The following is a 22,062-nucleotide window of genomic DNA, read 5'->3' as shown; positions in this document are numbered from 1 at the left end:
CCCAGCAGTTCCCTGAGAAGGCAAGGTGGTGTGATGGGTGGGGCGATTGCCCCCCCCCCCCCACCACCATACCTGCCTTGGGTGGCCTGGCGCCACCTACTCACTGGCCCTGACTACTGCCAGTTGGGACCTGCAGGCTGGGGGCAGCTCCTGCATTGAGTGTTTGCCCCCTGGTGGTCAGTACACATCATAGCGATCGGTCGTTCCACTGGTGGTTTGGCCATTTAGTCGATTTGCATATTAGGGTTTTAGATTTGCATTTTAGAGTTTTATATAGATAGATTCCCATTCACCACCATATCCCACTCCCATCCCCCAATGCACAGTTATTCTAATCTGCTTACTCGTTAACTTTCTGGGTTCTTTCAAAATGAGATTGTGTTTGAATGTGTTTTAGTTGGGGTAACTCTTAAGAGTTTCTCATGTTCTTTCACTCAGCGCTGTGTTGCTAAGGTCCCTCCGCGCGATTGTTACTGCTGCCCTTACTGTGTGGTGTGCTCCTGCCACAGTCTGCCTGCCCTCACCCACACTGATGGAAACACACCTGCCACCCACCGAATCTCCCCACCCCCACCCCCTCCAAGTGACCCTGCCATGGACAGCCTTGCCCTGGGTCCTTGTGGACCTGCTCAGAATGTCCTTGTGTTGTTAATCCAGGAATTAAGCTGCCGGGTGTGAGACGCTCAGGTGCCTGCATTCCTACCTAAGTGATGCCCGCTTGCTGCTTCTCAGGGCGGTCGCCCTCTCCCCACTTTCCCGGGCATGAGCCCTCCCTTTCTCTGCATGACCGTGCTCAGGTTCACACGTGTCTGTGCACTGACACACGTGTGGTCCTATGATCATTATGGAGTCCTCCAGAACGTGTGGGCAGAGTTAGAGCTGCTCCGTGTGTGGAATCACATTGCCTTGGGAAGAGGCGGGGACCCTGGGTTCTGGTCCTAACCGCCCTGTATGACCTTGGCCCTCAGGCCAGTTCTGTGGAAATGGGAGAGTTCTGGTTCCTGGCCTCGCCGACCTGGGACTGCTGTGGTAGTGGGAAGATAACTCACCGGAAAGGACTTCCAAGGCCCTAGACACACTGCCACCCGTCCCCAGTGCCCCAGGCGGGCGCTCCCAGCTTCCTCCACGGAAGCTCTGCCACCAGCCCCAGCCCTGCCCAGGGGTGTGTTCTAGCCATCTGGCCACACACCTGAACTGCCCCAAGGGTAGAACCCCACGTTTCCCCATTAGGGCAGCCTGCCCTCTCTCAGGAAGGCCTCCTCTCTCACACCCAGGCCGCCACCCCTCTGACTGTCATCCAGCCAAGGCCTGGCACTTTGCAGAGCACAGAACGCCTTTACACATGGCGTGAGGCCATGACCGAGTTTCTGCAGAATGTCCGTGCTCGCAGGGCATGCTGTCAGCGGCGCAGCAATCTGTTCGAGCCGCAGTCTGAGCCAGAAAGTGGCAGGAATGTCAATAACCTCCCGAGGCCAAGCGAACACGCTTTGAAACACGTGAGTCCTTGTTCGCAGCCAGGGGCAGGCAGCTTCCTGGCAAGCGTGGGTCCACCTCATCCCGTGCCACCTTTCAGGAGAACCAGCCTTGCCTCTAAGCCTGTAGCCATGACAACCCTCCCTCCAGGCATCCCCCCTGGGTGCCTCTGTGCTCTCTCCCCACCTGCCTGCCTTCCCAGGTCCCGGAGGGAGGAGCGCCAGGGCCTGCTCCTAGGAGAGCCGGGGTGCGGCTCCCAGAGCCTGCGGGTGTGTGGAGGTGGGAGGAGGTGTAAGAGGTGGTGACCCTTGTGGCCGGAGTTATAGATGGGGTCACCTTTACTCTTCCTCAGGAAAGACAAACAGACTGGCCTTGCTCTTTTGCTAAGTTTGACGGCGGGGCTGCAGGTCGTTCGTTGGATGCCACAGGAAGCTGAGACCAGAGGGGCCAGGGGTTTGCAGCACAGACACCGCGGCAGGCCTTCTGCCTCATCCGTCATCCAATGCCTCTAGTCTGTGTGCTCTGTGAAGGCAGGAGCTCTGGCCCCTGGGTGCTCCCAGCACCTGATGGCACCTGGCACACTGTGGTCTCACGACATCTTTGTGGTTCGACTGGACGAACACAGGAGTCCCCTTATCCACGGGGGATGCCTCCCGAGACCCCCGGTGGATGCTGAAACCACAGATGGTACTGAACCCTATGTATGTTATGGTTTTTTTCTTGTACATACATACCTATGATAAAGCTTAATTTACAAATTAGGCACAGTAAGAGGTTAACAATAATAACCAGTAATCAAGTAGAACAATATACAGTAATAAAAGTTATGCGAATGTGGTCTCACTCTCTCTCTAAAAATATCTTACTGTATCGTCTGTACAGCATGGATATGCTGGATGTTGTGGGGTCGAATCCTGGGTTCAAAATAAGACCACCGGGGGCTGATGATTGATTTAAAAAAGCAGGCAAGGATTCATTGAAAAACTGGCCAGGACGGCCGCAAGAGCACCACATGCAGGTGGAGTCCACACGACTGACCGCACTGATCCAGGGGTAGACAGTCCTTTTTAAAGGTTCAAACCACAGGAATTTTCCTTTGTTCTAAATTCTAAAGGCTTGGAATGTTAGAATGTGGCCCTATCTTACCGATAATACAGAAGCAGAATTCAGAGGTTAATCTCTAAAGGTTATCTATAGTTTCTACCCCTGAAGCTACTGAGTCAGTGGGAATCAATCTCCTGTAACTACCCTATTGTTTAAGCAAGTAAGTGAAGTCAGAATAGCAGGGTTAAAATTCAAATAGCAGTTTTTACCCAAGTATGGTTGCTACCATTTTCACTGGACAAAGGGATGATTCACATCCCGGGCAGATACGTGAAAGATTTCATCATTCTACTCAGAGTGGCGCACACTTAAAGCTTATGAATTGTTTCTTTCTGGAACTTTCCATTTAATATTTTCAGAAACCTTGGAAAGTGAAACGGCAGCAAAGGGAGGCCTACTGCACACCATGCTGCTGGGACTATTGTAAGTGAAAACTGTGCCCACACCTTCTGTAGAGAAGTGGTACCAGTGGATTGGGGGAGCAAGAGGGAGGAGTGGAGACAGGCCAAGAGGTACCCCACACACACAGCACCCCAGTAAGAGCCACTGGAGGAAGGATGGGAGAGCACTGGGCAAAGAGGAGGACTTCGAGTCAGGAGACAATAGGTGGAGGAAGGAGTGCTCCCTGTGCTCACATTCATCCTCTCACCAAGCTCAATGAATCCTGGGACCTGAAAAGATTTACTCTCTGTACCCAAGAGGCAGAGTTACTGCTTTATGCTTGCCTCACCTGCAATTAGTTTTGCCCATAAAATTCCCAGAAGAGTCCCTCAAAGGTCCTGTCTGCCCTGTGGGACTTAGGTGGACGATCCTGAAGAGCAGGTAGAGTGGGAAAGAGATGCTGAGAGGCAGTGAGCTTCAGGCCGCTGGAGGTATGCCAGCAGGGACCGGGGAACCTCTGTGAGAGGACACGAGATGAAAGCTGAGCAACCATAGGAAGAAGCTCCGATGGCCTGACCCCAATGACTGAGATTCTGGACTTCCGAGCCCATTCGCTGCCCTTTCTCCACAGCTGATGCCGCTGGAAAAGATTCACTCTCTGTGCCTCAGCGATTTCAGGTTCCAGAGGATCTGCTTAAGCAAGTACAAGGTTATCCCCCTACCGGGAGACGATCTCTGTTTCCTGTGAGAAGTCCGAGAGAGGCCACCCTGAGGGCCCTCCGGGCAGGAGGACACAGAGAGGGAGGCGGCTTGGGGAGGGGCACGGGCGGGGTCTGGCTGGAAAGGAGGCGTGCGGTGGCTGATGGAAGCCACGCTGCTGCTGTAGAGACTTGGTTCCCGTGCTGGTCCATTCCCAGCTCAAGCCACACACAAGGGCCAAACCCTGAGGAGGGAGGGGATTGACCAAAGGAGCATTAGAAAGCAAAAGGCAATATCTTTGTAAAAATAAAGAATAAATTGTCGCTGACATTTAAAAAAAGAAGGTTAATGACCTTAGCCAAATGGAGAAGGGACTGTCCTGGCCCCACCAAGACACTGACCAGTGCCAGGGGTGCTTGCTGTGCTTTCTTCTTTAAAAGAGAAGAGAGCCAAAACCGGTTTGGCTGAGTTAATAGAGCCTTCAGACTGAAAGGTCCCAGATTCGATTCCAGTCAAGGGCATGTACCTTGGTTGCGGGCACATCCCCAGTAGGGGGTGTGCAAGAGGCAGCTGATCAATGATTCTCTCATCGATGTTCCTAACTCTCTATCCCTCTCCCTTCTTCTCTGTAAAAAGTCAATAAAATATGTTTTTTAAAAATAACAAAAGAGAAGAGAAAGGTCACCGGTAAATACCACAGCTCTTGACTACACTTGAGTGCATGCCCTCCGCCAAGTCCTTGGTCACCTGTGACCCCGCGTTGGCCTGCACCCTCCCTGAGCTCAGCTTGCAGAGCCTGGGCTGCCTGACTCCCTAACGGTCAACACAGGAGCCCTGCGGGCCTCAGGCTTGGGGTGTTTATCGGCTCTAGACGTGCTCCCCAGCTGCTTCCTGCTGTACAGATGGCGGTGTGCTCTTTCACCCTGAAATAGGGTGTGAAACCCAGTTATTCTCATCCCTCCTCAGTCCACCTTTCACTTCATTCCTCTCGGGGTGAGTGGGGGCGGGGGTAAGGGAAGCAGTGAAACGGGATCAATGCTGTACGCGTTTGGAGGATTTCTCAGTTCATAAATAGGCACTCCTGAGGGTCTTCTCTTCTCTTTCCCCACCTCACTAGGCTTCCCAAAAGGAAAGGAAAGGGTTATTACTCCCATTGTACGTATAGGGTAAACTGAGGCCCAGAGAGATGAAGTTATCGGCTTAAGCTTGCCTAACTTGCAAATGGTAGAACTGGTACCCATAGCAAAGGGCTTCTGGCTCCCAACTATTCTATCATTCAACGAGTCTTAACTGGGCTCCCACTGTGTACCAAGCACTGTTCTAGGCACTGTGATACAGCAGAGGACAAGCAAGATCATCTCACACAGTGGCCTGGGGTGTGAGAGCCATTGGTTAGGAGGTTCCTGGAGTGGGAGAGGCTTCTTCCCTGGAGTGGGAAGGTCTCTAAGCAGGTGACCTTTGAGCTAGGAATTGAAGATGAGAAGGAGGCAGCCATGTGAAATCTGGGGGAAGAGGATTTCAGGCTGAGGAAACAGCAAGAGCAAAGGCCTCAGGAGGAGAAGGCTGGACTTGGGACTGTGGGAAGGCCAGTGTGGCTGAGGACAAAGGGGAGGGGGAGGGAGAAGGTGGGAGAAGGGCCACATGGTGCAGGGTTCCACTCACCACAGGAAGAAGTTGAGGCCTTATCCTAAGTGTGGTGCAGAATGTGAAGCAGGGAAGTGACATGATCTGGTCATTGTTGATGTAGGGGGCAGAGTGTGAGGAGGAAAAGCAGTAGGAGGTGATATAATAATTTAGGCAAAAGGTGGCTTGCGCTGGTGATTGACTAAGGTGCAACGAGAAGTGAAAAAGCAGGGTATATTTTATTTTTAAAATATATATTTATTGTTTTCAGAGAGGAAGAGAGAGGGAGAGAGAAATAGGAACGTCAATGATGAGAGAGAATCATTGATCCATTGCCTCCTGCATGGTCCCTACTGAGAATCAAGCCTGAAACCTGGGCATGTTCCCTTGAACAGAATCAAAGCCTGGCCAATGCTATATCCTCTGAGCCAAACCAGTTAGGGCAAAGCAGGATATGTGTTAAAGGGAAAGCATCCAGGCCTTGCTGAGGGTAGGGCTGGAGGAGGCTAGAGACCAATAAAAGAAGAAGATCAAGGCTCTCTCCTGTTTTTGGCTCAAGTAATTTGGTGGGTGCCTTTATTAAGATGGAGAAGACTTGGAGAGAAGCATTTTTTTTAGAGGAGTGGAGTAAATCATGTCCTGTTGATGACAAATGAGAGCTGTCTATTAGATAGCCAGGTTGAGATCTCAAACATGCTGTTGGAGTTGAGGGGAGAGGTGGGTTTTGGGCTATCGATCTGAGAGTCACATTTATGGTTTCAAGATGGCTAAGTGAGGACATATTGCCCCCCTTTCTTCTCTTGAAAATCACCCCCAAACTGAAAGAGAACAAAAATGGAAAATAGCCCTAGCTGGTTTGGCTCATTGGATAGAGTGTTGGCCTGCATACTGAAGGGTCCCGGGTTTGATTCCAGCCAAGGGCACATGCCTGGGTTGTGAGCTCGGTCCCCAGTAGGGGGCGTGCAGGAGGCAGCGGAACAATGAAGCTCTCTCATTGGTGTTTCTATCATCTCTCTCTCCCTCTCTGAAATCAATAAAAAAAAATTTTTTTTAATGGAAAATAAAACTCTGATGAGTGGGAGATAGATGTCTATAACCCACACCACAGCCTGTGAAGATGGGAGGAAGAGAGAGGAATGGCAAATGATTCAGCAGAGCGGAGAGAGCCCCAGTCAAATGGCTGTAGGCAGAGCGGGTGGCAGGAAAGGAGCTGTCCACCTTGGGGACCCCTGTGGGAACAGGAGTGGGGGCACTCAATAGGAGAGGGAGAGGGAGGCCAGGGAAATGGGGACTGAAAACAGGGAGGGGACTTTGAAAATCTGTGTAAGGAGAAATAGTCCCCACCAGATCACACCAATGAGTACCCTTTCCCCAGTCCTGCAGGGGCCTGGAACTCATTTTATCTCTGGGTAAAACGAACCAGGGAGGCCTGAGAGTGGGGAGGACAGTGATGAGACTCTGACCAAAAAGAACAGACTAAGCATGAATTTGCATAGCGAGAGGTGGCCCTGCCCCAGCCTCCTCCCTGTGGGCTCCAGAGCCCGCAGCCACGCTTCTTTCCTGAGGCCAGCATTTGGAGGAGGGGACCTTCTATTCTCTGGAGAAGCTGAACTTCCCAGAAATCCCTGGGGCTACTGACATTTGGGGGTCCTCAAAGAAAATATACGGACAAACCTGATCACCACACCGGGAAGCTCACCAGTCTCCGGTTTTCGGTAGCATTTGGACACCAAGTCACAGCCAAGTTTCCTCAAATACGTGAGGAAAGCCTCCCCCACAGAAGTCAGAGATCAAAACAATCAGAGGAAGGCGCCCAAGAGAAGCAGATGTTACAGAGATGAAGAAAGTGTCAAAATAAATTATAATAGCTCCGGAAAGATGAGATGGTACTGCATCCACGAAACACAAATTAAAGCCATGAGATCAAGGAACAGCCAGAGATCATAAACTGTTCTTAGACATTACAAATGATAGCTGAAATAAAAATGTAACACCAGGGTTGGATGAAAAATGTGGGGAAACCTCCAGAAAGGAGAGGAAAAAAGAGAAAGGTGGAAAACAGGAAAGAAAAGGTTTTTAAAAATCAGGCCATTTCAAAAGGTCCAGTAGTTGTAGAAAGAGAAGCCAGAGGAAGTAAGTACTAGGGAGGGTGTAACCAAAGGATACTATAAGAAACCTAGGAAAAGATAAGCACGAATACACGTTCAGTTCTCAGAACTGGAGGACATAGTGCCCCGTCCGATGAATGCAAGGCCCACATCCCTGCAAACAACATGACATCGAAGGACAACAGAGGTAAAGAGAAAATCTTAACAAAGTCCAGTCAAGTGTGAGGATAAAAGAGAGACCTTGTCAGACACAATCTCAGAACATGTGCCCCCCATGCCTCTTGTGTCTGGAAGCTTTTGGAGGAAAATCACAGGGAAGGAGTGAACCAAGAAAGGACACTGCAGGGGGTCCAGGCCACTGGCGGGGTCAGGAGGGAGGTCTGATCAGACCCAGGCTGCCAGAATGCCAGCCCCAAGGCAAGTCTGGAGAACGGCAGTGCCCAGTGCGCTGGGAGCAGGAGCTCTGAGGGGTCTGGGGAGAAAATGGAACAGATAAAGCTAGTGACACATTTGACCAAAAAAATTACATTGGCAGGCCTTAGGGGGTGCAGGAAGATCTAACCACATAGTAAAAGAAAACAATAGCTTTTTTCCTGTAGTGAGTCATTTTCATTTCATTGAAGAAGACACATTTACTTGGCCCATCAGTGAGTAATACTATCATAATCATATCAATAAAATGCCACTACAGATTTTAAAAACTTCAAATGTATGAAGGGAGGGAAAGGGCTGTAAAATATCTGAAGTCATTATTTACTATATTAAGAAAGAGAATATGTAAAATGGAGCATCAGTGGCTAGCAAGATGTGCATAATGTTTAGGTATGGAGGTAATCCCTGGAAGGAAATGACAGGTGTGGAAGAGATTGTTTCTGAGGAAATAGGAGGAAGGGGAGAGAAGGTACTGCTGGCTTTTAAAAAATAGGCTTGTAGCACTGTTAGACTTTTATAGAAACTTCTGATGCAACGCCTTGACAACATAAGGCATCACTGGCAAATAGAGGGTATTTCAAGTCTCAGGACTGATTGAAATCCATAGGAAGAGTGCATATAGCGGCTCTAAATTAGCAGCTTCAGACTGGTTTCCCCATTATAGATTTAAAAGGTTTGGCTGTCACATCACTTGCGATCACCTGTTACTGTCGTCCCCAGGGAAGAACAACTTTCTCCTCTGTGCCCCGATGTTGTCCTTTGCTGGGCTGGCTCCTACCAGCTTGCAGGAACTGGATGCTGATGTCAGGCATTTTGCTACCTGGTTGTTAAATGCAATCATCCTTCAAAACTATATAAACTTTCAATTACATAAATTATCTAAGTACAAAAATAACAGATCTCAAAATTCATCACTTCCTAATTATTTTACAACCTTTTGTAATTATGTTCTGAGTGTATCTGTATCTGTATGGTGGAAATACTATCTATAAGCATATACTGTGCATCTTTTACCAAGTCTGCATAGATAGCATCATTTTGGTAGCTTGAATTTAATCATGGTGGGAATATTTACACCACAGAAATTGGCTAATGCCACAAATCAGGGCTTCTCTCCTCAGATCGCCATTGGTTAAACATATACCAGCGTACCCAATTCTTTGCATTTCTTCTTGGATATATGGACGGATGGATGGATGAATGGATTGATGGATGGATGGATGGATGGATGGATGGATGGATGGATGGATTGGCAGATGGTTGGTTGGTTGGTTCTGTGGATGGATGGATGGATGGATGGATAATTGGCTACATGTTTGCAACCCCCCTCCTTTCCTAACTGTTCCAGGAGCCTAAAAGCTATGTTATCAGTGTGTGAACAGCAGAACAGTATGAGGAAGCCTGACTCCAGCCTGCACTGGGTTGGCTGGGCTGGGCCAGCTGAGGAGGGCAGCAAGAAGCAGGAAAGGGTCCATCCAGCAGCCTAGGAGTTAGTGCTGTCCCAGAGGCCCTGCTTATGTCAAAGAGATGGGCAGACAGGCCCAGACATGGAACTGGACAACCTCACCACTCACACAATGGAATACTACTCAGTTGTAAAAAAAAGAAGGAAATCTTACATTTTGCAACAGCATGGAGAATATTATTCTAAGCGAAATAAGCCTGTCAGAGAAAGACAAATACCATATAATTTCACTTATATGTGGAATCTAATGAACAAGATAAATGAATAAACAAAATAGAAACAGACAACAGACTGACAGCTATCAGAGGGGAGGTGGGGTAGAGAAACTGGGTAAAAAGGTAGAGGGATTAAGCACAAACAAAAACCAGCACCAAACTATCGTATGGTGATTATTCGAGGAGAAGGGGATGGGGAAGGTGGAGGAGGGTAAATGGTGATGGAAGGAGACTTGACTTTGGGTGGTGAACAGATGATGTAATACAGAATTGTACACTTGAAACCTTGATAATTTTATTAACCAATGTCACCACCAATAAATTCAATAAAAATTTAAAAAATAATAAGGCTGGCCTGCATCTCCTGACCCACATCTGTGAGGTCCGGTATCTCCAAGACTTCTGCTAGTTCCCAGGGCTTTGCATTGTCACCGGTGCCAGTGTGAGGCCTCCTCCTTGAACTCACCACCTCCCTCACCTGCCACCTCCCAGGCCAGCTGTTTTGTGGAAGGCCCACAATCCTGACTCTTCAGTTGAGATCTGGGTGATGTGCAGATATGTTCTCACCGTGGCGTCACCCTGGGAAGCAGGTGGTGGGATCTGGTTTCTCTGTGGGTGGTGCTGGTTTTACTAGGTTGGCTAAGGTGGATCAGCCAGATCTCTCCTACAGAAAGGTATCATCTCCCCTTTGTAAATAATAATCAATCTGCAGAACTCCATGGCCCTGGGGTTATTTGTGGGAACCAGACTCCCATTCAAAGAGCAGAGCTGGCTTGGGCTCAGTCTATTACGATCCTCTCCTCTCCCCTGTGGCCTCATTTTTGGGGACTGCAGAGAGCCCCATGTTTTTGCAGGCTGGTGAGCAGATGAGGTTAACCACTCTCTTCAGATTTATCCACTGCAAGGTCCCCCCACAATGAATTGCAGGCAACGGGAAGTGGGAATCTGAACCATAGCTTGGGTGCTGTGTGACTTTGGGCAAGTCACCTCACCTCTCTGGGAGTCAGATTCCTCATCTGTTGACAGAGGGCACCTGATTGAGGCCAGGCTTTAAAGGGACAAGCCTGCCTTGGTCCTCAAAAAATTGTTGGGTGGATCGAACTTGATGGCCGTGGAATCCAGTGAAGAGCCGGCGGTTGAATGTGGAGAATGAGGTCAGTCATTTCCATCAGGAGGTCGAGTCCTCAGGCCCGCCCCTCCCCGCAGGAGCATAGCAAATCGGGGCAATGGTTTTTCCTCAGAGCCGGGTGGTGAGATTTCATTTGATTTCTTCTTCAGTTCTCCATCCCCATCAAAAGAAGAAATGTCCTGCCCCTCAAGCTTGAGGGAATGCTGTGAGATTCAGTGAAGTAATTCTTAAAATAAAATAAAAAACAAGCCGGCTATGAAACCAGCTCCTTAGTCCCTTCCTGGGGCTCCCCGTGTCCCCATCCCAAAGGGAAAGCTGAGTGGAATGCTCCCTGAGCCCCCAGCTTCAGCAGCTCCTCCTGTCTGGGGTCCCCTCCACACTCTTCTCTTGCAGCTCTGGGTCCCTCACACTTTGCTGCGGGGTCTCTGGACACACGCTGCCCGGCCTGGCCCGCTGGCCCTCTGCAGGCCAAGGGTTCCCCTGAAAGGTCCAAGCTCTTTCCTTCGGCAGTTTTTCTCCCTTATTGGAGATTGTCGGGCAGAGAAATGTAGTTTAGAAGAAATCAATATTCTCAGACGGAGAAGAACTTGCTGCATGTACAGCAAGTCAATTTGGCACAAATTTACAGAGCACCTGGCGTGAGTGGGCCCCTGAGCCTGGGAAGGAATCAGAGTTGAATCAGCCCTTGCTGGGTCCCAGAGAAGCTCACAGGCCGGTGAGGAGGTGGACGCGGGCATTAATATTAAAGCTGAAGAGTGTTGCCAAACCAGAAACCATTTAGGCCTCTGAGCCACTGCTTCCTCACCTGTGGGATGCTGGCAATAATTCCTACCTAGGGCTGTTGAACAGGAAACATGAAATGAATAAAATAATGCGTGTGCAAAGGGCTTTGCAGGCAGCGGCACGCTATGGGTGCTTTCCTACACGCATGGCCAGTGTTTTATGATGGTAGCGTGTGAGGAGGAGGGGCAGTTCTGACTGGGGAGCTCCGGGCATGTTTCTTGGGGGAGGCAGGATTTACACCTTGAAAAAATGGTGCAATATTTAGTATTAAGTTTGACTGTTAGTACCAGAGAAACCCAAATCAGCAACTGGCTTAAACAACACTTAAGGCTGCTCCCTTCCATAGAAATATCCAGAGGTAGCCTAGGGCCAGTATGCCAGCTCCTCGGGGTCAAGGCCCACAGGGTCCTGTCTTGCTGCTTTTCTATATATAGCTTCAGTCCCAGGATTCCTCATGGTCCAGAATGGCTGCTCCAGTTCCAGCCATTGCATCCATATTCTAGAGACCAGGAAGGAGAAAAGGGGAAGGAGAAAGGCATATTCCTTCCCTTTAAGAAAATGTCCCTGAAGTGGCACTTACGTATTGACTAGATCTTAGTTACATGGCCACATCTTCTCCAAGAGATGCTGGGACATGTAGTCTTTCTTCTGAGTAGCCTTATTGTTCTCAAATAGTCCAAGGAACAGGAAGGAACAAATATTGGGATCTACAACTCACAGTTGTCACAGCTAGGCCGGCCTTTGGCATTCTTTTTTTTTTTTTTTTTTTTTTTTTTTTGCTTTAAGGAGACCTCTACAGCTGGCCTGGGCACACCAGTGTGTCCCAACATAGATCTGATCAGAGTCCCAGGAAGAAAGGATTATTCCTCATTCCCAGGGAACTTGCAACCCAGCTGGAGAGACGGGTGGCAGGCTCACAGCTAGAGGGAATCAGCACTTGGGTCTCAGCTGGCCGGTCCATTTGTGTGTCCTGCAGGCTGCTATCTGCCAGGCGCTGGAGAAGGAGTGGAGAATGACCTGCCCCGAGGAGTGCACGGTTTGCAAAGAGAGTGAGACCGCTGGACGGATAACCACAGTGCGGCCTTGTGTTTGGGTGATGTGCTGAGTTTGAGATCACGTTAGAGCATTTCCAGGGCCACCCAGAGACCCAGAGGCCCAGAGCCTTACGGAATCACCTATTCTAATTCCCTGTGCTTCGGGGACTCACTGCAAGTCACACACTCCAGGGTGAAGTCACACACTCCAGGGTGAAGTCACACACTCAGGGTGGAGGACGAAGGGCAGAACCAGACCTCCTGCCTGCCTCCCGGCCCCCTCGGACCTCACTCATGTACCATTCCCGCTGCTGTCCTGGAAGCCTGGACTTCAAGGAGGTGGAGAAACTGCCAGGGGCTGATGTGTCCACAGCTTGACAAAGGGGCAGGTCACAACTATGAAATAAGCCCGGGCAGAGCTGCAAGAACTCAAAAGCTGACCCCAGTGGCCACCAGCTTGGGGGCACTTGCCCCCTCCCCTCCAATCTCCAATGGGCCCAGGGGGTCCCTGTGGTGTCAAATTACGTTCAGTTTGTTTGTTTAAGAACGTAACATGGAGTGCTATGTTTTTAGGAAGTTTTACATATAAATTAGTAAGAAGGTTGTTTCAGGTATGACTTTGGAATGGCCTTTCGCCTCCTATCACTTCCACAGGTCTAGCTAACGTGCAGACAAATCACCGATTTACCCAGAACTGCACGGCCTCCCTCACTGCAAGGCGGGTGCAGATTCAGAGGAAAATTCACTTTGGATGTAAGTGTCTGTGTGTTTTCCACCTTCCTGGGATGAAGACCCTCAGGCTCCTTGAAGGCAGAGAGCCAGGAACCCAGGGCCAGGCTCCCCAAACAGCTGGAGGCCCCGTCTCACCCGCCCCCCCCAGGCTCCCCACTTGCCAAGGGGCCTGGGGTGCCGGCAGCCCCCTGTCCTGGCTGCGGAGGGAATTCCAGGCTTCTCCAGGGACCATCTCAGCTGCTTGGAATCCTGCCCTTTGACCTGTCTGGGCTGGCTCAGGCCCGAGAGGAAGTAAATAAATACAAATCTGTTTGATCGCAGGCAGAACATTTATCTTTCAACAGGAAGCTTCCTGAGGAAGAGAACAGTGGATGGGGTTTGGAATGAGAGCGCGGTAAGCCTCGGCCTGTCCATGCCTTTGCTTGTCATGGTTATGTTGGCAGCCATGAGAACGGCACCAGGGGTTAGACAAGTGGGGTCAGACCGGACCTGGGCTCAGCAACTGCGGTACTTGAGTTCTGGTACTTGAATTCTTAGAAAGAATTCTGAGCCAGGATTCAAACTCTAAGAGAAAGTTTATTTGGAAAGTCACTGGTAGAAGAAGTAACCCTTAGCGGGAAAAATGGGCTCAGGAAACAAGTTACCAAAGGCAAAAGAAAGGCCCTTGGGGCTTAGGAGAAAGAGAGACAAGGAAAGTGGACCTGGGGCGTGGGGTGGGGGATGGAGGGTGGGGGGGAGGAGGAGGAGGAGGGGAGAGGAGGCGACAGGAAAGGCTCAGGGCAAGTGTGCTCTGGGAGGGAGAATGTGCTAGGTCCTCCCTCCTAAGGGCCTTTAGGGTGGAAATTTCAGGGGAAGTCCCAGGGGGAGGATCTCAACAGCTCAACAGAATATTCATTATTCCCCCGCCCCCGTGTGTTCTCTCTGCACTGAGTGGTCCGTGCCAGGGCAGGATGGTCATTGGTCATTAGTCCTCCTGGCTGATCCTGAGGTCAGCCTGGATGTTCTGCTGATTCTGGGGGGCTGGAGCTGAAACACAACTGAGGCCTAGATGTATTTGGTATCAGTCAGAACCTCATTGTCCTGGGGGCTTAAAGCTTAAGGGCTATTCTCGGGCCCCCTTGTTTATGTCCCCCCCACCCCCTAAGGGGGCCTAACCTACATGACTGGCAACATAAAGTACTGGGGGAGGAAAGGTCAGGCAGGGGAGGATCCGAGTGAATGACCAGCAATATGAAAAGTCAGTAGGTCTGCCTCAGCCGGTTTGGCTCAGTGGATAGAGTGTCAGCCTGTGGACTAAAGGGTCCAGGGTTTGATTCCTGTCAAGGGTACATGCTGGGTTGTAGGCTCCATCCCCTAGGAGGTATGCAGGAGGTAGCTGATCAATGGTTCTCTCTCATCATTGATGTTTCTATCCCTCTCCCTCTCCCTTCCTCTCTGAAATCAATAAAAAAATAAAAACTAAAATTTAAAGAGTCAGTAGGTGACCAGCCATATGCCAGGGAGAAAAGGTTACCCTGGGAGAGGTTCTTATTTTTCGTTTTGCCCCTTGTTAGGCACCTGGGGCCTTCTGCCCTGGCGACCTTCTGCACCTGGCCCATCGTCCTTGCTCTGCTCATGTCTGTCTAACTGCCACCACCATTAGTGCCTGCCAGAGCCTTGCTGGGAGTGGCATCATGGCCATGGGGGTCCCCAGCTCTGCATGGTGGAGCCCTGCCCTTCCCTCCCAGGTCTCTCTAAGGGTGTACCGCCCCCTGGAGCAGCAGGCAGCTGCTGGCCTGGCTGGGCTCCCTGTGGCTTCCCAAGTGGAGGAGGAAATGGGTCTTTGACATTGAAGTCCAGTCTTCTTGGCCAGTAGAGGCAGTGCTTAGGCCAGGGGGCAGAGTGGGGAGGCCAAACTCAGATGTTCCCTGTGGGGGTGACTTTTGACCTTTCAGGATCCTGCATGTACTTTCTGGTTCTGGTCTTTGGAATCCCTTGCTCAGAGCACCTGTCGCTTGCTTTCCCTTTATAAATCTGTCCTTGTCTGGCTCTGGCCAGAATCTCCATGTGACGTTCAGATTGGGAAGAACTGTCGGGATCCCAGAAATACTTTCCTGCAGCTCAAGGAAGTCCGTGGCCTGTGGACAAAAGCCCGTTTGCTAACCAGCTAGTGAAAGGCTGTGGGTCTCCGTCATGCTCACCTGATGTTTACGCCGGAGGTTCCAAAGGCTCCCTGAACTCCCACCTGGAAAACCAACTCCACTCCCACCCTCTTCCCTCTTCCCATCCCTTTTGCTGGGTGTCCCTCATCCTCCCCCAATCCTCTTCACATTTTAAGTTACAATAGAATCCAGACAATAATCTGATGTCCCCAAAATGTCCTTTGTAATGAACCCAATTTCACTTGATTTAGTTTAATTAATCTCCTCCCTCCCTCCTTCCTTCCCGCCCTCCCTGCCTCCTTCATCTCTCCTTCCCTCCCTCCCTCCCTCCCTCTCTTCCTTCCCTCCCAGACACCCCTGAAGTGCTGGGCACCACGCTGGAGCTAGAGCCACCGCGGTGAGGAGGACCCAGCGTGCCTGCAGGGACTGTGCACAGACCACCGGCACGCCACCGAGGGGAGAGAGAGCGCTGTGCTCGGGCTGGAGAGGCAGCCCTCATGGGCCCCACACTTGCTTCACACCCACACCTTCACACCCACACCCACAGATTCACCCAAAGTCTGGACAGTTTGCAACAGAAAACACAGGTCACAAATCATGGTCCATGTGAACAGCAGAGGACCAGGAGGTGGGAAATGAAATAAAAGGGGCTCCACAGGCACCATATATTTTTAGAAAATGGGGCTCAGCCTTGGCCAGTGTGGCTCAGTTGGTTGTAGTGTTTCCCAAACTTTTGACATATGTGTAGCCCTTCTATAATTTTCGTAACGCTGAGTACCCCTCGTACTCATGAGAACGTAGAATTAGGCGCAGCTAAGCACGGTGCAGTGCATATCCCCACCAAACTCTTCCTGTACCCCTGGGGGTACGCGTACCACACTTTGGGAAACACTGGAGTGTCATCTGATGCACCAAAATGTTGTGGGTTCAATTCCCAGTCATGGCACATACCCAGATTGCAGGTTGGATCTCCCGTTGGGGTACATGCAGAGAATGACATTCATTCATCCAGGAAGCTTGATGGGTAACGGAAGTGGGTCAGCCTGGAAGAACAGAGAATCAGAACCCACTTAAGGAGCCGGCCAGACCCCGAGCTGGTGCATCACATACATCGTCATGTGTGATCCTCAGACCATCCCTGGGCACCAGGTACTCTGTGCATTCTCATGTAACAGTTGAGGAAACAGGAGCAGGAAGTATGTGGCTCACACACAGTCATACAGGGAGAGCCAGATTCAAACCCAGGTCTGTCTGACCTCAGTGCCTCTGCTCATCGTGGCCTGGGAATGAATGATTCCTGTCTCCACTGGTTTCTTTTTTGATCCCGGCACATTAGGCGTCATGCATTGGCCAGTTCCAGCCTTGGGGTGCGGTGATGTATATTCAGCACCTCCGAAGCAAGATTAACTGTTACATGTTTTGTTGATTCTGGGAACTGATGATTGCCAATTACCAGCAGGGCCTTATCTCAAGTTATTTGTTTAAATCCCAGCCCATACTTGCCTTGCCCACAGAATGTTCTGGAAATGAATTGAACTGAAAGTCAGGTGACTGAAGTTGTAATCCTGGGCTTGCCGGTGATCAGCAGTATGACCTTGGCGAAGTCACTTTTCTCTGGCTTCAATTTCCTCATTTGAAAATGAAGGAATCACAGCCACTTCACTGCTAGGACTAGGCAAGATGTACATGTGCGTCAAGAAGCATGTCCAAGCGTGTTCGTGGCAGGCCTGCATGTGAGCTGAAACCCTGAAGACCACCTGTGACGTCCCATGGTAATTCCATGAGGTATAATAGTTGGCCTCCAAGTCAGTCCTCAATGATCCCTGGTTCCTGGCATTGCCCCAGGTGTGTTGGGTTCTCTCTCTGTCATCACGGGGAAGCCGCCTTGTTGTGAGCAGGTGCCGTAGAGAAGAACTGAGTCCTCCTGCCAACAGCCGTGCATGTGAGCCACCTTATACACCAGTCTTTTTAGCACCAGCCAAGTCTTCAGGTGACAGCAGCCCCAGCCCACATCCCAAATGAACCCTCATGAGAGACCCTGATCCAGAGCCACCAGGTAGACTGTTCCCAGGTCCCTGACCTCAGAAGCTGCGATGATAAATGTTTCTTGTTTTAAGCTGCTAAATTGGGGGGAGGGGGGAAGGTGATGGTGGTGGTAATTTGTTACACAGCAATAAATAACTACTACACTCATACTACAGAATGTTATGCAGCAGTTAAAAAATAGAGTAGATCTCTGTCTCTGACAAGGAAAGATTTTTAAGACATGTTGTTATGAGAAAATAATAACCACAGGAAAACACATAGAACTGTATCTCTTTCATGTAAACTACCATCATCACTGCTACATTTAAAAAAATATATATATATATTTTATTGATTTTTTTACAGAGAGGAAGAGAGAGGGATAGAGAGTTAGAAACATCGATGAGAGAGAATCATCGATCAGCTGCCTCCTGCACACCCCCTATTGGGGATGTGCCCGCAACCAAGGTACATGCCCTTGACCGGAATGGAACCTGGGACCCTTCAGTCCACAGGCCAACTCTCTATCCACTGAGCCAAACCGGTTTTGGCGTGCTACATTGTGTATGTGGTAAATGAGCCCTCATAGCATACCAACTCTCAACATTGGTTTCTTTCTCAGTAAGAGAGTCAGAGAAGGATGCAAAGGAAGACTTCCATTGTTTATTCAATATATTGCCATTTACCTTAGATTTTTTACCATGATGATGTGTCCATGTACATAAATATATAAATACAATTAAACTTTCTTTAAACAGAGGGGTTGGACTAGGTGATCACTGAGATCTCTTTCAACTCTGTTGCTTAGAGATCTATTAAAATAGGTCTATTAAAATAGTCATAGGGTGTAAATTAAAAGAACGAAATAACATTTATCACCTCTTTGTTGGGAAAGATGGGAAAATGGTTCTCTCACATCTGATTCTGGGAGGACATCTTGAGAATCAATTGGGAAAGCTGGTTAGGATGAGAATAAGATTCGATCAACTAAAACAAAGCATGCAGACTCCACACCCTCTGAGGCAGAGCACTTCTACTTCTAGACATTCATTCTTTTACGGAGAAACAGGCGACAGACGGTGTTTTGTTCAGTTACATAAATGCTATTCTATAAGGAGCTTTCTGTGACATTCCAAAGGCTGCACATGGCCGCAGGTGTTGCTGCAGCACAGACCGTCTCAATGCCCATAAATAAGTAGTGCATTTTTATACTATGAACTAGTAGGAAGCTATTGAAATGGATGAGCTAGACTTCTATGACACTATGTGGCAAAATCTTTAAGACACACTGAACGAAAAAACACATTGCAGAATGTTACATATAATATGGTACCATTTAAAAACATGAACACACAATACCATTTCATCTCCTAATGTTTCAATGAAAAATCAGAGAAAAAAAGTCTGTAATGGTAGAAGCCAGAGTGATAAGGGCGTGTGTCTGTGTCTCTGGAGAAAAAAAGAAAAGAATATAATTGAGGGATAACAAAAAGGAATTTAACATTTATCTATAATGTTCTGATTTGATTAACTAGTTATAAACCACTAGGAAGCACTATGCAAAAACTGCATTTAAATATTCATGTGTCATTAAAAATTAATTTAGACCTGGCCGGCGTGGCTCAGTGGTTGAACGTGAACCTGTGAACCAGGAGGTCATGGTGTGATTCCCAGTCAGGGCACATGCCCAGGATGTGGGCTTGATAATCAGTCGGGGGGGGGGGGGGTGTCATTGATTTTTCTATCTCTCTCTCTCCCTTTCCTTTCCTCTCTGAAATCAATAAAAATATTTTTTTTAAATTAATTTAGGAAAAAATCTTTTGCCTTCACCAAGAACCTCGGCTGGACAAGTAGGAAGTCCAATATTTTAAGAGCAGTATCTATGTCTCCACTCTGGCTGCTGCACAGCAGTCTCCGAGAGCCCTAAGAGAGCATGACGCCGGTCCTGTTTGCTCCCGGCACCTCTGATGTCATTGGTGTGTGGCTCTGGCCTCGGTGCCTTTCAGAGGCTTCCCAGGTGACTGTGGTGGACAGGCAGGGCCGAGGAGCCCTGATGTGGAACAGCAGGCACTGAAAAACTGGCACAGATGGTAAGGACACAGAGGAGACATAATGACGTGGACACTGGAGTAAAGAAACAGGGCATGGGGGAAATTCAAATATAGTTCATAATTCAATAACAGCATGCCCTGACGTTAACCTCTTCGTTGTGATAAATGTCCCCTCATTATGTAAGATATGGACCCTAGGGAAGCTGTGATGGGCATTGAGGAACTCTCTCTACCATCTCTACAATTCTGTACATCCAAAACTACCGCAGAATTAAAAAATGCCACATGCCTTATTAATTGTTATGGTTACATTTTAATTCTTGCTTAATTAAAAAAATGTTCAAGCCTTTTGTGTCTTTGAATGTTGGGAGTGGGAGCTTGCTAGACCTGGTGCTCATGAGGATTCTGGGTAAGAACAGAGGTCTAGCTAGACCCTCAGAATCTTCCCCTCCACCTGGGGCCCAGAACCCATCCTACTGGGGAGGGGCCCTACACTTTCCTTCCAGCAATAAAGAGATCGCGTTTCATGGGGTCCGTCTCTCAAGAATGAAACTGGCCATGCAGCTCGCTGGTTGTTCCAGAATGAGTGCGCAGGGAAAGGGAGAAACCCCAGGGCTTTGAGTTGGAGGAGTCTCCACGCTCATGGGTCTGATGTGCTCCCTGCAGAGAGCAGGAGAATAGAGGTGAGTGAGATAGGAGGCCAGGCCAGCCCTGCAGGGAGTGAGGGTAAGGGCAGTGCTGGCTTTCAAATCCCATTCTCTTGATCTGTAGCTCTAGGACCCTATTATTTCACCTTTGTCCCTGTACCTGACAAGCAGGTGTCTGTGTCTGGGAAGCTTGTCTCTAGGCTGGAGAGAGCCCAGAACTTAAATCGTGGCTCCTTGTCACTCCCTCTGAGTTTTCTGCTGAGCAAAATTTCTCATTTTCCATTCCTTGTAAGAAATGGGCTCTGTGAGAGGCTCCAATCTGCCGGCTGCCAACACTTCACAGGACAAACTCATCCGGCTGAATTTATAAATTCTGGAACTACCGCAGCCGAGCTCGGACCTCAATCCCCGCCTGGCGTCCTTGACGGATGAGGGTTTTGCTCGTGTTCCTGGAGGGCCGGGCCTTCCGCGGACGTGCTGTTCCGCGGAGATGAATGGGCCCCATCGCTGTGAAATTTCCCTGCAGTTTGTGCCACGCCCCCTCCCAGCGGACAGACCGCCCAGGGGCCTGAGCAGCTGCCTGTCCAACCCTGAACATCTCTTCTAGGGTTGGTTGGTCTGGGGGGAAATGGCCTTGGGAAAAAGTAATTGCTTCCACAATCATTCACAATAAAGTGCCTCTGATTTGTCCTGCTTGAGGAGAGAAATAAATGATCCTGGTTCATGGCTTTGAGTGGAAATGTAATGGGCCGTAGGAGCAGCAGTCCTCACCCTGATTCTGCCGGAGGATCACCTGCTGCCCACGCTCCATTTTGATGGAATTGATTGGAGGGCCCAGTCATGGACATTTTTAATTTAATTTATTTATTTTTAGAAATATCTATATTTTATTGATTTTTTTTTTTTTTTTTTTTTTGAGAAAGGAAGGGAGAGGGATAGAGAGTTAGAAATATCAATGAGAGAGAAACATCGACCAGCTGCCTCCTGCACACCTCCTACTGGGGATGTGCCCACAACCAATGTACATGCCCTTGATCAGAATCGAACCTGGGACCTTTCAGTCTGCAGACCAACACTCTGTCCACTGAGCCAAACTGGGTTCGGCTATTCTATTTATTTAAAAAATATATATTTTTATTGATTTCAGAGAGGGAGAGAGAGATAGAAACACCAATGATGAGAGAGAATCATTGATCAGCTGCCTCCAGCATGTCCCCTATGGGAGATCGAGCCCACAACGCAGGCATGTGTCCTTGACCGGAATTGAAGCCGGGACCCTTCAGCCTGCAGGCCGACACTCTTATCCACTGAGCCAAACCAGCTAGGGTGGCATGGACATTTTCCCAGGGCCTAGGATGGCTTTCATGAACAGCTGGGATTGAGAACTCCTGGATTGGAGGGAAAGGGGGAGAGCACTGAGGTCAGTGGGCGGGATTCATTATGTTTGCTAAGTCAAACAGCTCTAGAGAGGAGAGTGACTTGCCCAAGATATTGCAGAGTGCTGGTAGATTAAACTCACATTTCAGCTGAGCAAAGATCTGTGGGCGACCTAGTTGGTGCCGGCTGTGGAAGAAAACCAGTATGTCCGGGGCAGTCTCTCCCAACCACTCACCCAATTGCTACAGGAAGCGGAAGAGAGGAGGCCAAGTCCCAACCCAGAGCTCCTGTGAGAGAAGGTGACGGAGGCAGCGCTCACTCCATGGTCTCCTCCCCACAGCTCCTCCTGCACGTGGCCGCAAACCTGAAGTGCCGAGCGACTGTCTCCTTTGGACAGCCTCTCGGAGAGGCAGAATGGAGTACAGAAGTTGATCACGTGAGCTCTGGAAGCAAACTGCCCTGGTTTAATTGCCGCTCCAGTGCCTCCTAGTTGTGGGGCCCAGGACACGTGACATAACCTCTCTGTGCTTGTTTCCTCATCGGTAAAATGGGGGATAATGAGAGGAAACACTCCACAGAATTGGGAGGTTAAATGAGGTGGTGCCAGCATGTAAAGTGCTTAATATAGAGCCTAGCAGCTAAT

The sequence above is a fragment of the Pipistrellus hanaki genome (assembly GCF_964339955.1).
Source record: "Pipistrellus hanaki genome assembly, chromosome: 2".
In the NCBI taxonomy this organism is placed as follows: Eukaryota; Metazoa; Chordata; class Mammalia; order Chiroptera; family Vespertilionidae; genus Pipistrellus; species Pipistrellus hanaki.
Note: the sequence above shows the minus strand (reverse complement) of the source record.